Below are 16,602 nucleotides of genomic sequence, written 5' to 3'. Positions count from 1 at the left end.
TACCACACCAAACTTAGAATGTTGCTCGCCCTCGAGCAAAAGAAGAAAGAATAGAAGAAGAAGAAGAAGATATGGAGGAGATGGAGGGATGTGTGTATGGACGTGAGTGGTGAATGGAAAACAGAAGGGATGACCATGAATGGAGAGAGAGAGGGTAAGGTGGGTGGGGATCCTGTGGGATTCACAGATCCTGAGATGATCCTGTGGTGTCCACAGATCTTGAGGTGATCCTGTGGTGTTCACAGATCCGGAGGTGTCAAGGATTTACATCCCTGCACCCATTAGGCATGTAAAATGCCCTTGCACACAACTCTGGGCGTTCAGCGCCAGGTTGGTGCCTATTTTGGGCGTTCAACGCCCATTTGTTGGCCATTTCTGGCGTTGAACGCCAGAACCATGCTTGTTCTGGGTGTTCAGTGCCAGCTCTTCTCCAGGGTGCCATTCTGGCGTTCAGCGCCCAGATGATGCCCATTTTGGGCGTTCAGCGCCCAGACACTGCCCATTTTGGGCGTTCAGCGCCAGAACCATGCTCTGTTCTGGCGTTGAACGCCAGACAGGTGCTTCCTCCAGGGTGTGATTTTTCTTCTGCTGTTTTTGATTTCGTTTCTAAATTTTTTCGTTTATTTTGTGACTCCACATGATCATGAACCTAAGAAAACATGAAAAACAAAAACAAAATTAGAAAAATAAACATTGGGTTGCCTCCCAACAAGTGCTTCTTTAATGTCAATAGCTTGACAGTGGGCTCTCATGGAGCCTCACAAATGTGCAGAGCTTTGTTGAGACCTCCCAACACCAAACTTAGAGTTTGGATATGGGGGTTTGACACCAAACTTAGAGTTTGGTTGTGGCCTCCCAACACCAAACTTAGAGTTTGACTGTGGGGGCTTTGGTTGACTCTGTTTTGAGAGAAGCTTTTTATGCTTCCTCTCCATGTTGACAGAAAGATGACCTTGAGTTGTAAACACAAGGGAGTCCCCATTCAATTGAAGGACTAATTCACCTCTGTCAACATCAATCATAGCTCTTGCTGTGGCTAGGAAAGGTCTTCCTAGGATGATGGATTCATCCTCTTCCTTTCCAGTATCCAAGACTATGAAATCAGCAGGGATGTAAAGGCCTTCAACCTTTACTAACATGTCCTCTACTTGTCCATAAGCCTGTTTTCTGGAATTGTCTGCCATCTCTAATGAGATTTTAGCAGCTTGCACCTCATAGATTCCCAGTTTCTCCATTACAAAGAGGGGCATGAGGTTTATCCCTGAACCAAGGTCACACAGAGCCCTAAAGATCATGGTGCCTATGGTACAAGGTATTAAGAACTTTCCAGGATCCTGTTTCTTCTGAGGCAATGTCAGTTGATCCAGATCACTGAGTTCATTGGTGAACAAGGGAGGTTCATCTTCCCCAGTTCCAATGCCAAACAATTTGGCATTCAGCTTCATGATTGCACCAAGGAACTTGGCAGCTTGCTCTTCATTGACATCCTCATTCTCTTCAGAAGAGGAATATTCATCAGAGCTCATGAATGGCATAAGGAGGTTTAATGAAATCTCTATGGTCTCTAGATGAGCCTCAGAGTCCTTTGGGAAGCTCCTTATTGATCACTGGACGTCCCAGGAGGTCTTCCTCCTTGGGATTCATGTCCTCCTCTCCCTCTTTGGGTTCGGCCATTGTGCTTATGTCAATGGCCTTGCACTCTCCTTTTGGATTTTCTTCTGTATTGCTTGGGAGAGTACTAGGAGGGATTTCAGTGATCTTTTTACTCAGCTGGCCCACTTGTGCTTCTAAATTTCTAATGGAAGACCTTGTTTCATTCATGAAACTCACAGTGGCCTTAGATAGATCAGAGACTAAATTTGCTAAGCTAGATGGATTCTGCTCAGAATTCTCTGTCTGTTGCTGAGTCGATGATGGAAAAGGCTTGCTATTGCTAAACCTGTTTCTTCCACCATTGTTAAAGCCTTGTTGAGGCTTTTGATCCTTCCATGAGAAATTTGGATGATTTCTCCATGTTGAGTTATAGGTGTTTCCATAAGGTTCACCTAAGTAATTTACCTCTGCTATTGCAGGGTTCTCAGGATCATAGGCCTCTTCTTCAGAAGATGCCTCTTGAGTACTGTTGGATGCAGCTTGCATTCCATTCAGACTCTGAGAAATCATATTGACTTGCTGAGTCAATATTTTGTTCTGAGCCAATATGGCATTCAGAGTATCAACTTCAAGAACTCCCTTCTTCATAGGCGTCCCATTACTCACAGGATTCCTCTCAGAAGTGTACATGAACTGGTTATTAGCAACCATGTCAATGAGTTCTTGAGCTTCTGCAGGCGTTTTCTTTAGGTGAATGGATCCACCTGCAGAAGTGTCTAATGACATCTTTGATAGCTCAGATAAACCATCATAGAATATATCCAGGATGGTCCATTCTGAAAGCATGTCAGAAGGACACTTTTTGGTCAACTGTTTATATCTTTCCCAAGCTTCATAGAGGGATTCACCATCTTTTTGTTTGAAGGTTTGAACATCCACTCTAAGCTTGCTCAGCTTTTGAGTAGGAAAGAACTTGGCTAAGAAAGCCGTGACCAGCTTATCCCAAGAGTTCAGGCTATCTTTAGGTTGAGAATCCAACCATATTCTAGCTCTGTCTCTTATAGCAAATGGGAAAAGCATGAGCCTGTAGACTTTAGGATTTACTCCATTAGTCTTAACAGTATCACAGATCTGCAAGAATTCAGTTAAGAACTGAAAAGGATCTTCAGATGAAAGTCCATAAAACTTGCAGTTCTGCTGCATCAGAGAAACTAGCTGAGGTTTCAGCTCAAAATTGTTTGCTCCAATGGTAGGGATGGAGATGCTTCTTCCATGTGAATTGGAGTTTGGTGCAGTAAAGTCACCAAGCATTCTCCTTGCATTGTTGTTGGGTTCGGCTGCCATCTCCTTTACTTGTTCGAAATTTTCAATCAAGTTGTCTCTGGATTGTTGTAATTTAGCTTCTCTTAGTTTCCTCTTCAGAGTCCTTTCAGGTTCTGGATCAGCTTCAACAAGAATGCCTTTTTCCTTGTTCCTGCTCATAAGAAAGAGAAGAAAACAAGAAAAGAAGAGGAATCCTCTATGTCATAGTAAAGAGGTTCCTTATTGTCAGTAGAAGAAAAGAAGAAGAGAAAAATCTGAACTCAGAGAGAGAGAGGGTTCGGATTTTTGGTGGGTGAGGGAGAGATGTTAGTAGATGAATAAATAAGAAGAAGGAGATGAGAGGGAGAGAGAATTTTCGAAAATTATTTTTAAAAAAAAAAAGAGTTAGTGATTTTCGAAAATAGTTTTTTTTTTTGAAAAAGGTTAGTAATTTTCGAAAATAAAAAAAATAATTAGTTAATTAAAAAGAAATTTTTGAAAAAGAGGGAGATATTTTCGAAAATTAGAGAGAGAGAGTTAGTTAGGTGGTTTTTAAAAAAGTTAAGAAACAAACAAGAAGTTAGTTAGTTAGTTGAAACAATTTTGAAAATCAATTTTAAAAAAGATAAGAAGATAAGAGGTTAGAAAAGATATTTTGAAATCAAATTTTAAAAAAGATAAGATAAGAAGATATTTTTGAAAATATATGATTGAAATTAGTTTTGAAAAAGATTTAATTTTTAAAAAATCACAATTAATGACTTGATTCACAAGAAATCACAAAATATGATTCTAGAACTAAAAGTTTGAATCTTTCTTAACAAGCAAGTAACAAACTTGAAATTTTTTAATCACAACATTAATTGTTGATATTATTTTCGAAAATTATGTGATAAAGATAAGAAAAAGATTTTTGAAAAAATATTTTAAAAATTTTTGAAAATAAATAAGAAAAATGAAAAAGATATGATTTTTGAAAAAGATAAGATTTTTAAATTGAAAATTTGATTTGACTCATAAAAACAACTAGATTTTAAAAATTTTTGAAAAAGTCAAATCTAATTTTCGAAATTTTGAGAGAGAAAAAGGGAAAGATATTTTTTTTATTTTTGAATTTTTAATGAAGAGAGAGAAAAACAAGAAAAATGATGCAATGCATGAAAGTTATGGATCAAAACAATGAATGTATGCAAGAATGCTATGAATGTCAAGATGAACACCAAGAACACTATGAAGATCATGATGAACATCAAGAACATATTTTTGAAAAATTTTTAATGCAAAGAAAACATGCAAGACACCAAACTTAGAATTATTTAATGCTTAGACACTAAGAATCCAAGAATGCATATGAAAAACAAGAAAAGGCACAAAACATGCAAATGCAAAGATCAAACAAGAAGACTTACCAAGAACAACTTGAAGATCATGAAGAACACTATGAATGCATGATTTTTTTCGAAAAATGCAAGATGCACATGCAATTGACACCAAACTTATAACATGACTCAAGACTCAAACAAGAACAAAAAAAATACTTTTGATTTTTATGATTTTCTAATTTTTTTTTTTTGTATTTTTTCAAAATTTAATTGAAAAAGAAAAATAAGGATTCCAAAATTTTTAATATGAATTCCAGGAATCTTGCATTCTTAGTCTAAAGCTTCAGTCCAGGAATTAGACATGGCTCACTAGCCAGCCAAGCTTTCAATGAAAGCTCCGGTCCAAAACACTAGATATGGCCAATGGCCAGCCAAGCTTCAGCAAACATAGATACCTCTCATGTATACAACAGCTGATATTTCATCCAACTTCATATACTTATAAGTAGAAGACTCAGTCCAAAAGAATTAGACATGGCTTTACAGCCAGTCAGGCTTCAACATGCTTCATGAAACACTAGAATTCATTCTTAAAAATTCTGAAGAAAAATATATTTTTGAAAACATTTATTAAAAAAAAATTTTCTTTTCGAAAACAGATGAGAAATATTTTTGAAAGAATTTTGAAAAATTTTTGAAAATAAAACAAAAAGAAAATTACCTAATCTGAGCAACAAGATGAACCGTTAGTTGTCCAAACTCGAACAATCCCCGGCAACGGCGCCAAAAACTTGGTGCGCAGAAATTGTGATTACTTTGATTATGTAAAATTCATTGCTCTTTCTTTCCCTGGTAATGGCGCCAAAAACATGATGCCAATACCATGGTTCACAACTTCGCACAACTAACCAACAAGTGCACTGGGTCGTCCAAGTAATACCTTACGTGAGTAAGGGTCGAATCCCACGGAGATTGTTGGTATGAAGCAAGCTATGGTCACCTTGTAAATCTCAGTCAGGCGGATATAAAATAGTAATGGGGTTTTCGAAAATAATTAATAAAATAGGGATAGAAATACTTATGTAAATCTTTGGTGAGAGTTTCAGATAAGCGAATAGAGATGCTTTCATTCCTCTGAACCTCTGCTTTTCTGCTATCTTCATCCAATCAGTCTTACTCCTTTCCATGGCTGGCTTTATGTAATGCATCACCATTGTCAATGGCTACTTTCGGTCTTCTCTCGGAAAAATGATCCAAATGCCCTGTTACGGCACGGCTAATCGTCTGGAGGCATCACCCTTGTCAATGGTTTACATCCTTTCCTCTCAGTGAAAATGGTCAACGCACCCTGTCACGGCACGGCTAATCATCTGTCGGTTCTCGATCATGCTGGAATAGGATTTACTATCCTTTTGCGTTATGTCACTACGCCCAGCAATCGCGAGTTTGAAGCTCATCACAGTCATTCAATCATTGAATCCTACTCAGAATACCACAGACAAGGTTTAGACTTTCCGGATTCTCTTGAATGCCGCCATCATTCTAGCTTACACCATGAAGATTCTGATTAAGAGATCTAAGAGATACTCATTCAGTCGAAGGTAGAACGGAAGTGGTTGTCAGGCACGCGTTCATAGGGAATGATGATGATTGTCACGTTCATCACATTCAGGTTGAAGAGCGAATGAATATCTTAGAAGCGAAATAAGATGAAGTGAATAGAAAACAGTAGTACTTTGCATTAATCTTTGAGGAACAACAGAGCTCTACACCTTAATCTATGGAGTGTAGAAACTCTACCGTTGAAAATACATAAGTGAAAAAAGACCAGGCATGGCCGAGATGGCCAGCCCCTCTGATCTAAGAACCATGCATCCAAAGATGATCCTAAGATCCTAAGATGATCAAAAGATGTCAAATACAATAGTGAAATGTCCTATTTATAATAAACTAGCTACTAGGGTTTACAGAAGTAAGTAATTGATGCATAAATCCACTTCCGGGGCCCACTTGGTGTGTGCTTGGGCTGAGCTTTGAGTGTTGCACGTGTAGAGGTCCTCCTTGGAGTTGAACGCCAACTTTTGTGCCAGTTTGGGCGTTCAACTCTGGTTTTGGCTCCTTTTCTGGCGCTGGACGCCAGAATTGGGTAGAGAGCTGGCATTGAATGCCAGTTTGCATCATCTATTCTTGGCCAAAGTATGGACTATTATATATTTCTGGAAAGCCCTGGATGTCTACTTTCCAACGCAATTAGAAGCGGGCCATTTTGAGTTCTGTAGCTCCAGAAAATCCATTTTGAGTGCAGGAAGGTTAGAATCCAACAGCATCAGCAGTCCTTCTTCAACCTCTGAATCTGATTCTTGCTCAAGTCCCTCAATTTCAGCCAGAAAATACCTGAAATCACAGAAAAACACACAAACTCATAGTAAAGTTCAGAAATGTGAATTTAACATAAAAACTAATGAAAACATCCCTAAAAGTAACTAGATTCTACTAAAAACATACTAAAAACAATGCCAAAAAGCGTATAAATTATCCGCTCATCAGTTGTGTGAAGGATGTTCAGAGGCTAGAAGGAAGGTTGACGGCTTTGTCTCGATTCCTCGGTGCATCAGCAGCAAAGGCGCTACCCTTCTTCAACCTAATGAGGTAGGGGATGGCCTTTGAATGGACCCTAGATTTTGAAGAAGCTTCCAATCACTTTAAAAAGATCTTGTCGGAACCACCAATACTTGGGAAGCCAAAGGAGGGGGAGACCCTGTATCTCTATCTTGCAGTGACTAAGGAGGCCATGGCACCCACCTTAGTTCGGGAGGAAGATAAGCTTCAGCAACCCGTGCACTTCATAAGCAAAGTGCTCCAAGGGGGCGGCGTTAAGGTATACTAGGCTGGAAAAGTTAGCTTACGCTTTGCTGATATCCTCCTGGAGGCTGAGGCAATACTTTCAAGGGCACCCGATCACCCTGACAACCGACCAAGCAATTTAGCAGATCCTACGAAAGCCTGATCTGGCGGGGCATATGATGACCTAGGCAATTGAATTGTCTCAGTATGACATCCAGTATGAGCCTCGGCATATGATCAAGGCACAAATGATGGTTGATTTCTTGGTTAAAGTGACTGGAGATGTTCCTGAGGACTCGAACACATGGTGGAAACTCCATATTAACGGAGCGTCCAACTAAACGTTCTGAGGAGCCAGGATCATTTTGGTTTTGGAAAGCTTAAAGGGAATGACCTATGAGCAATCTATCAAGTTTGATTTTCCAGTTTTGAACAACAAACCAGAGTTTGAGGCCCTTATAGGCGGCTGCTGCGGGAATTAAAATTCCCAATAGCTTAACCGGCAAGTACACCAGGTCATCCAAGTAATACCTCAGGTGAGTGAGGGTCGATCCCATGAGGATTGTCGAACTGAGCAAATAATGGTTGTCAAGTTGGACTTAGTTAGGCGAATCAAAAGGAGTTTGGTGAGTTGCAATTTGCATAAACAATAAACAAGTAAATAAAGAAATCAAACAAGAGTTTGGTGTAAAACAATATGAGAAAATAGTTTAGGCTTCGGAGATGTTTATCTTTCCAGAGTAAAATTTCTTACCAACTATTTTAACAATGCATGATTCATTCTATGGCAAATTATAAATGTCTAAACCCTAATCTCTTAGTGATTTAGCCTCTTCTAACCTTCATTAACCGCCACTCTCGTGGTCACTTAATTTTGATTAGAGGATTAAGTTCAGAAAACTAGTTTAACCCCACAAAAACCCTAATTACCCAAAGCTAATAGGATTTTATGTCACATATCCTAATCAGTTTGTGTAATTAGCAATTCAAGAGGAATTTGTTTTCAAGCTATAGTTCAAGCGAGATAACTCTCTCGAGAATCACAAGAACTCAAGTAGAAAAGGGTCATACTCTTGTTCCACCCAATTCATAAGATTAAGAATGAAAATAATCCTTAGAATTGAATCAAAACATTAATTAAAATAGAAAAGCAATAGTTCTAATCCATAGAAATAAACAGAGCTCCTAACCTTAACCAAGAGGTTTAGTTGCTCATGACTTACAGAGAAACTAGGGTTCTGAAAATGTGCAGAAGGAAGAAGAACCGGATCCTAAGTTATCTTTTTCCTTTTATATTAACCTAATTTGATACGGAAAAAATAAAACAATAAATCCTAAGACTACAAGATATTGTTTGTAAATAAAAATTACAAAAAGAAAATAAAATAAAACTAATAAGTGCTAAATCTATTCGAGAGGCCCAAAGAGGGGGTGATCCAGACTGCTGTTGGCGTGCCAGTTTGGATCTTAAACTTCTAATAGGGGTTGATGGCGTGCTAGTGAGGTCCTCTGCTGGCACTAAATGCTAATTTGGGCGTTTAGCGCACCCGGGGGGCGGTGCTAACAACTTTCTTCCTTTCTGCTCCAAACTTCGCCAAATTGCTCTAAATTTCACCTGAAATCATAAAAATAACAAAACAACTCAAAGTAGCATCTAAAGAAGATTTTTTCACTAAAATCAAGTAAAACTAAATAAAATCTAAATAAAAACAACTAGAAAATGATAGAAAAAAGGGTATAAGATGCTCACGCATCACAACACCAAACTTAAACTGTTGCTTATTCTCAAGCAACCAAAACAATATAGGACCAAAAAGAGAAAATGTATGAGCCTTGAGTTGTCATTTAAGTTCAGGTCTAGTTATTGAATGGGGGCAAAAGACACTCTAATTCTGAATAGCTTTGGCATCTCACTATCCTTTGAAGATCAGAACTATTGGTATCCTTCAGAACTAGAACTCGGATGATATTATAGATTCTCTTCTTTAGGCTCCAATTGATTCTTGAACACAAATTTTGTTTTTCCTTGGTGCTTTGCACCTTGAGCCTAGCTATGACTCTAAGTGTTTTGTCTTCAAGCATAACTTGAAACAAGAACACCACAAGCACTTAACTGAGGAACTCCTTGGATACGAATTTCTGTTTCTTTTTCTCCTAGACAGTGGTGCTCAGAGCCTTAGGCATACTCTATAACAGCAATGGGTTACGATTTTAAGTGTTCAGTCTCAAGGGCTAATTGACACTTTCACACCACAAGCATATGATTAGGGAAAACCACTCTTTTGAGCTTTAGATCAGTTTTGACCCTCCTAACCATTGATGCTCAAAGCCTTGGACCTTTCTTTTTATTTTCTTTTTCTTTATTATTTTCTTTTCTTTTTGCTGTTTTTTTTTTTTTTTTGCTTAAAGAATCAATCTCTTTCTTATTTCAAAGACTCAATAATACTTCTCTAAGTTCCTGTTCCTCAAGAACCAAAATACTCAACTCCAATATCAAATATGCACAGTTAATTCATACATTAAGAATAGAGATATTATCACCACATCAAAGTAACTAGAATACGCAATATATACTCAAAATCTCATGCATTATACTATCTTTTTCTTTTGATTTTTTTGTTTAAGCTCAGCAAGTGATACATAAGACATCTTTTTAAAATAAACATAAAGTATTAAAACAAATACTAACTAGAAAGCAAGAAAATCCTACTAGTGATCATGCAAACTTAGAAAAGAAAACATAAAATAGAATGAAAAACTGAAAAATAGACATAAGATAAAAGAAGCGAGAATGAAACTCAACCACCTCAGTGATGGTGGCTACTGCTCCCTTCGGGAAATCCTCTGAAGTGCTTAAACTTCTCTATATCACACCCCTACCTCCTCTGTTTCTCCATCATCTGATGGAGGAGTGCAGCATGATCCTGATGCTCTATCCTCAGCTGATCAACAGATGATGTCAATTCCCCTATAGATGTGGTCAATTAATCCTAATAGTCACAGGGAGGGATGTAAACTCCCTGAGGCATCTCCGGAAGATCCTATGGAGGTGGTGGAACTGGCTCCTGCTACCGTCCCTGTCCGAGCTCTCTAGCGTGCTCCGTACCCTTCTTTGTGATCAGCCTCTCAACTCCAATCAGGGTATCTCCATCAATGTGAGCTCCAGATGCTGCACATAGGTGGTAAATGAGATGAGGAAAAGCCAGTCTCATAGTGGTGGAGGGCTTATCCGTTATCTTGTATAACTCCTAAGGGATCACCTGGTGTACCTCCACCTCATTGCCAGCATAATACAGTGAATCATCACTACTCTCTCGACTATAACCTTAAAATGGTTACTCGTAGGGATGATAGAGCGTTGGATGAACTCCAACCATCCCCTAGCAACTGGCTTAAGGTCATGCCTACCTAGCTGGTACGGATTGCCTTTGGAATCCCTCCTCCACTGAACTCCGGGGAGGCAGATATCTTCAAGGACCTGATCCAACCGCTGGTCAGTATTGATCCTCCGAGTGTATGAATGAGGGTTCTCTCTATATAGTGGTAACTATAGCGCCACCCTCACAATCTCCAGGCTGAAGTCCATGATATGCCCTCTGACCATGGTGTGTCAATTCTTCAGTTCTGGGTCCACGCCTCTAACATGCTTGTATGTCACCCAAGCATCAGCGTAAAACTTTCGCACCATCAATACTCCAACCTTAGTCACAGGGCTGGCCAGAACTTCCCAACCCCATCTCAAAATCTAGTATAGGATCTCCAGGTACTCCTCCGGCTTCAGATTGAAGCAGACCTCAGGAATCACCTTCTTCTTGTGCACAACCTCATAAAAATGCACCTCATGTGTCTTAGAGGAGAACAAAGTGAAGTCCCATGGGTCGGAGGTAGCCGCTTTCTCTTTCCTCTTCCTTGAGGAGGATTCTCCGGTCTTGGGTGCCATGGAGATAGTAAAAAATGAAGGACCAAAGCGGAGCGCCCAACACCAAACTTAAAAGTTTTACTCGTCTCCGAAAAAAATAAAGATAGAAAATAAGAAAAGGAAAAGAAAAATGGATAAGAGGAGAGGAGGTGAAGGCTTCGGCCTTGGCTAAAGGAAAAGGGAAAAGAAAAAGAAGGGAGTGTGTATGGCGAAAAGGAAGGAAGTAAGGAGATAATAGTGTGAGGTATGGTGAAAGTGGATGAAAAGAGGGGAATTTATAGGTGGGAGTGGGGTGTGGTTCAGTCATGGGTGAAGGGTGGAGGGGAATTGAATTTGAATTTGGGTTGTTGGGAGGAGAGATAGATAGGATAGATGAGAGGAGATTGGGTGGAGTGGGAGGTGGGTTGAGAGAATCAAGGAAGATTGGTGTTGGGATGGATGAATATGGATGGAAAAGTAGGTGAAAGGGGAGAGAGAATGGATAAAGTGTGAATGGATTAAAAGTGTTTGGGAGTGGGTTGTAACTAAGGGCTAAACCCATGCCTCCATTTTCGAAACTCCCCCTTGGGCGTTAAACGCTGGTTCTGGCATTTAATGCCAGAAGGGGGACACATTTTTTTTTGGAGCACCCCCTCCAGCGCTAAACGCCCTCCCTGGCGTTTAGTGCCCTAAGGGGGTGCTAAAGAATGTAAAACGCCCAAATTAGGCATGAAACACCCATTGCTTTGCTCCTCTCATGGTGCTAAATGCCAGAACTAGCGTTTAGCGCCCCCAACAGGTCTCCTCCAGGGTGTGCTATTTTTCCGCCTAAGTTTTCCTGTTCCTATTCTAAGTGCTGTACATGATCACAAATATTAGAAAAACTAGGAAAACTATGAAAATCAATGAGAAATAAAATGAAAGGAAATCAAACTAAAGTAAGACTGAATTAAAACTGAAATAAAGCAAAATAAACTAAATGATACGTATGGTTGGGTTACCTCCCAACAAGCGCTTCTTTACCGTCAATAGCTTGACGGGCAGCTCCTCTAAGGAGGAGGATTATAGGGGCTCAGATCTTCACCCCTCATTGTGAACTTCTTTTCTATGCTCTCATGAATTAGCTCAACATGTTCCAAAGACAAGATTCTATTCACATGAATTAGCCAGGTGAGAAGTCTTCCGTAGGAATCTTCTTATTCCTCCAGCCTTTGGGTACTTTCTTCTTGGTGCCTCCTCCATCTTTGGTGGGTGGTGAATGCCCAACACCAAACTTAGGTTTGATGTCTGGGAGAACTGTATGGCTTTCCACCAAGTGGGAGGGCTTAAGCACTGAACTATGCATGTTAGTACCTCCTTTGTCAGAGAGTGGTTGAGGTTTAAAAATCTTGAACAACAAATAATCTTCATGCATCCTTAGGCATAACTCTCCTCTCTCTACATCAATTAGGGCTCTTCCGGTAGCTAGAAATAGCCTTCCTAGGATGATGGAGTTGTATGTATCCTCTTCCATATCAAGTATCACAAAGTCTGTAGGGAGGTAAAGGTCATCAACCTTTACTAGGACATTCTCCACCAATCCGTATGCCTGCTTCTGAGACTTGTCGGCCATCTCTAGTGCAATTCTTTCGGGCTGTGCCTCTTGAATCCCTAGCTTCTTCATCATAGAGAGAGGCATCAGATTTATGCTTGAACCAAGGTCACACAGTGCCTTCTCAAATGTGATGGTCCCTATAGTACAGGGAATCAGAAAACTTTCAGAATCAGGCATCTTCTTGGGTAGCCTCTTCTAGACCAGTGCACGACACTCCTTTGTCAAGATCACAGTTTTATCTCCCTCCAAGGCCTTCTTTTCAGAGAGTGACCTTTTCAAACAGGCCATATAGGGCGGCATCTTCTCCAACACCTTAGCAAAAGGAATATTGATGTGTAGCTTTTTAAAGATTTCCAAGAACTGAGTGAATTGCTCATCCTTGGTCTCCTCTTGCAGTTTCTGAGAGTGTTGTACTTCAGGCTCTTGTGCCACTAATGGGGCATGTAACAATGCTTTTCCAGCTTCTCCTTGAGCCTTTTCTTCCTTTAATTCCTCAGCAGCATGCATCTCTCTATGCTTGGCCTCCTTGCCCATGGGGAGGGCCTTGTACTCTTCCTTTGGATTCACATCTGTGTTGCTTGGAAGAGTGTTGGAAGGTCTCTCAGGTACCCTCCTGCTCAACTGACCCACTTGTACCTCCAAGTTCGGAATTGAAGCTCTTATCTCTTGCATAATGCTGTGAGTGGTCTTGGAAAGTTCAGAGACTATTGTGGCTAAGTCATAATTGTCTTGTCTCTGAAAGGGTCCTTGCTGCTACTGAAAGGGCTGGAACGTATGGGTGTTAAACCTGTTCTGATTGGATCTACCCTGGTTCTTGTTGAAGTTCTGTTGGGACCTATGTGGCTGCTCTCTCCACTCAAAGTTAGGGTGATTCCTCCATCCCTGATTGAAAGTTTTGGCATAGGGATCATTATTGGGATTTCTAGAGGAATTTTCCATGTAATTTACTTGCTCAGTGGTGGGTTGAGCATAGCCACAAGTGTCCTCTTGGGTGTAGCTCCCAGTCATGTCATAGGATACATCTTGAGTGTTGACAGTTGAAACTTGCATCCCGATTAAGTGTTGAGAGATCATGTTAATTTGTTAGGATATGATCTTGTTCTGAGCCAAGATGGCGTCGAGTGTGTCCACCTCCATGACTCCTTTCTTCTGCATTGGCCCAGTGTTCACAGGATTTCTCTCAGAAGTGTATAGATATTGGTTGTTAGCAACCATCTCTATAAGCTTATTAGCCTCTTCAGATGTCGTCTTCATATGCAACGAACCACCAGCAGAGTTGTCCAGTGACATCTTGGCCATCTCAGAGAGGCCATCATAAAAGATCTGCAACCTGGTCCACTCTGGAAACATGTCAGGAGGACACTTCCTTATCATCAGCTTGAATCTCTCCCAAGCCTCATAAAAGCATTCTCCATCTTTTTGCCTGAAGGTCTGGACATCCACCCTAAGCTTAGTCAGCTTCTGAGGTGGAAAAAATTTGGTCAGAAATCCAGTGACCACCTTGTCCCACGTGTCTAGGCTCTCCTTGGGCTGAGAGTCAAGCCACTGTTTTGCTCTGTCCCTAACAGCAAATGGGAAGAGCATGAGCTTGTAAACTTCAGGATTCACTCCATTCGTCTTTATAGTATCACAGATCTACAAGAAATTAGAGATAAATAAATTGGGGTCCTTCTGCAGGAGTCCATGAAACTGGCAGTTTTGTTACACTAGAGTGATCAACTATAGCTTCAGCTCAAAATTATTAGCACCAATGGCAGGTACTAAAATACTACGGCCATAAAAGTCAGGAGTGGGGGCAGTCTAAGAGCTTAGAGTCCTCCTTGCATGCTCATTAGCATTCGAATTTTCTCCATTAGGGTCCATAATGAGCTCTTCAGCTTCCTTCTCAAAAGTCTCCTTGAGGTTCTCTTTGGCTTTGTAAGCCCTAGCTTGTTGCAAACACCGCCTCAAGGTCCTCTTAGGTTCAGAATCAAACTCAAGAAAGGATTCCTTGTCCCTGTTCCTACTCATAAACAAACAAGAGACAAAGGAAAGTGGGAGTCTCTATGTCAAGGTATAGAGAACTCCTAGTGAGATATCCTATGTAAAAAAAAAATAAAGTAAGTAATTAAACTAAAAAAATTTCGAAAATAAAAGTAAAAGAGTAACTTATAAATTTCGAAAATTAAAAAGAAAAAGACTCTAAAAATTTAGAAATTGAAAATTAAGAAAAAACACTAATGGAACACCAAACTTAAAATAAAAAATTAAAAGAAAATAAATAGGACAAAATTTGAAAATAAAGAAAATTAAATAAAATAAGAAATAAAAAATTAAAAAGAAAAAGTAAATAAACAAAATCTAATAAAAATTCCTAATCTAAGCAACATGACAACTAGTAGTTGTCAATCACAAACAATCCCCGGCAATGGCGCCAAAAACTTGGTGCGACAATTCGAAATTCCCAACAGCTTAACCAACAAGTGCACCGGGTCATCCAAGTAATACATCAGGTGAGTGATGGTTGATCCCACGAGGATTATTGGACAGAGCAAGCAATGGTTGTCAAGTTGCACTTAGTTAGGGGAACTAAAAGGGGTTTGGTGAGTTGCAATGCGCATAAACAATAAACAAGTAAATAAAGAAAGCAAATAAGAGCTTGGTGTAAAATAGTATGAGAAAACAGTTAAGGCTTCGGAGATGTTTATCTTTCCGGAGTATAATTTCTTAGCAACTATTTTAGCAATGCATGATTCATTCTATGGCGAATTGTAAATGTCTAAACCCTAATCTCTTAGTGATTTAGCCTCCTCTAACCTTCATTAACCGCTACCCTCGTGGTCACTTAATTTCGATTAGAGGATTAAGTTCAGAAAACTAGTTAAACACCACAAAAACCCTAATTACCCAAAGCTAACAGGATTTTATGTCACATATCCTAATCAATTTGTGTAATTAGCAATTCAAGAGGAATTTGTTTTCAAGCTGTAGTTCAAGTGAGATAACTCTCTTGAGAATCACAAGAACTCAAGTAGAAAAGGGTCATACTCTCGTTTCACCTAATTCATAAGATTAAGAATAAAAACAATCCTTAGAATTGAATCAAAATATTAATTAAAATAGAAAAGCAATAGTTCTAATCCATAGAAATAAACAAAGCTCCTAACCCTAACCAAGAGGTTTAGTTGCTCATGACTTACAGAGAAACTAAGGTTCTGAAAACGTGCAGAAGGAAGAAGATCCGAATCCTAAGTGATCTTTTTCCTTTTATATTAACCTAATTTTATATGGAAATAAAATAATAAATCCTAAGACTAAAAGATATTGTTTGTAAATAAAAATTACAAAAAGAAAATAAAATAAAACTAATAAGTGTCAAATCCACTCGAGAGGCCCACAAAGGGGGTGATCTGGACTGCTGTTGGCGTTTAACTCCAGTTTGGACGTCAAACGCCCCATGGGGGTTGAGGACATGCTGGCTAAGAACGCCAGTTTAGGCGTTTAATGCCCAGGGGGAGGGTGCTAACAGCTTTCTTCCTTTTTGTTCTAAACTCCGCCAAATTGCTCCGAATTTCACCTGAAATCATAAAAATACCAAAACAACTCAAAGTAGTATCCAAGAAGGATTTTTGCACTAAAATCAAGTAAAACTAAATAAAATCTAAATAAAAACAACTAGAAAATGATAGAAAAAAGGGGTATAAGATGCTCATGCATCAACGGCTTAGCTTTAGCCAAGGAGGTTGGAGTGACAAAGCTCAAGGTCAACAGCAACTCTCAGGTCATGACCTCACAAGTGAACGGGACCTACCAAGCCAGGGACCTATTGTTGCAAAAGTATTTGGAGAAAGTAAAGCAATTGTGTAAGGATTTGGAGGAGGTAGTGGTCCAACATGTGCCCAAAGAGAGAAATGCCAGAGCAGACCTTCTGTCAAAACTAGCGAGTACCAACTCTGAAGCGGAAAACCGATCTCTTATCTAGGGCTTGGCAAAGGAGCCATCGGTGACCCTCTGTCTGACCCAAGTTCTGGACCCTCCTTATTGGATCAGCTCGATCCAATGTTTCCTCA

General features: G+C 39.6%; 2 non-coding genes across 2 annotated transcripts; both read left to right on the top strand.

Annotated features, from left to right (window-relative positions):
* The first annotated feature begins 2,433 nt into the window (after nucleotides 1-2,433).
* Nucleotides 2,434-2,541, top strand: LOC148579521 (small nucleolar RNA R71). Its single transcript, XR_015896090.1, has one exon. It is a non-coding gene; the product is annotated as a small nucleolar RNA R71 (small nucleolar RNA).
* Nucleotides 2,542-13,901: 11,360 nt separating this feature from the next.
* LOC148579520 (small nucleolar RNA R71) lies at nucleotides 13,902-14,005 on the top strand. The gene has a single exon (XR_015897551.1). It is a non-coding gene; the product is annotated as a small nucleolar RNA R71 (small nucleolar RNA).
* Nucleotides 14,006-16,602: the final 2,597 nt, after the last annotated feature.

The sequence above is a fragment of the Arachis ipaensis genome, chromosome B10 (assembly GCF_059453495.1).
Source record: "Arachis ipaensis isolate K30076 ecotype BB chromosome B10, ASM5945349v1, whole genome shotgun sequence".
NCBI lineage: Eukaryota > Viridiplantae > Streptophyta > Magnoliopsida > Fabales > Fabaceae > Arachis > Arachis ipaensis.
Note: the sequence above shows the minus strand (reverse complement) of the source record. Positions and strands in the feature narration are given on the sequence as shown.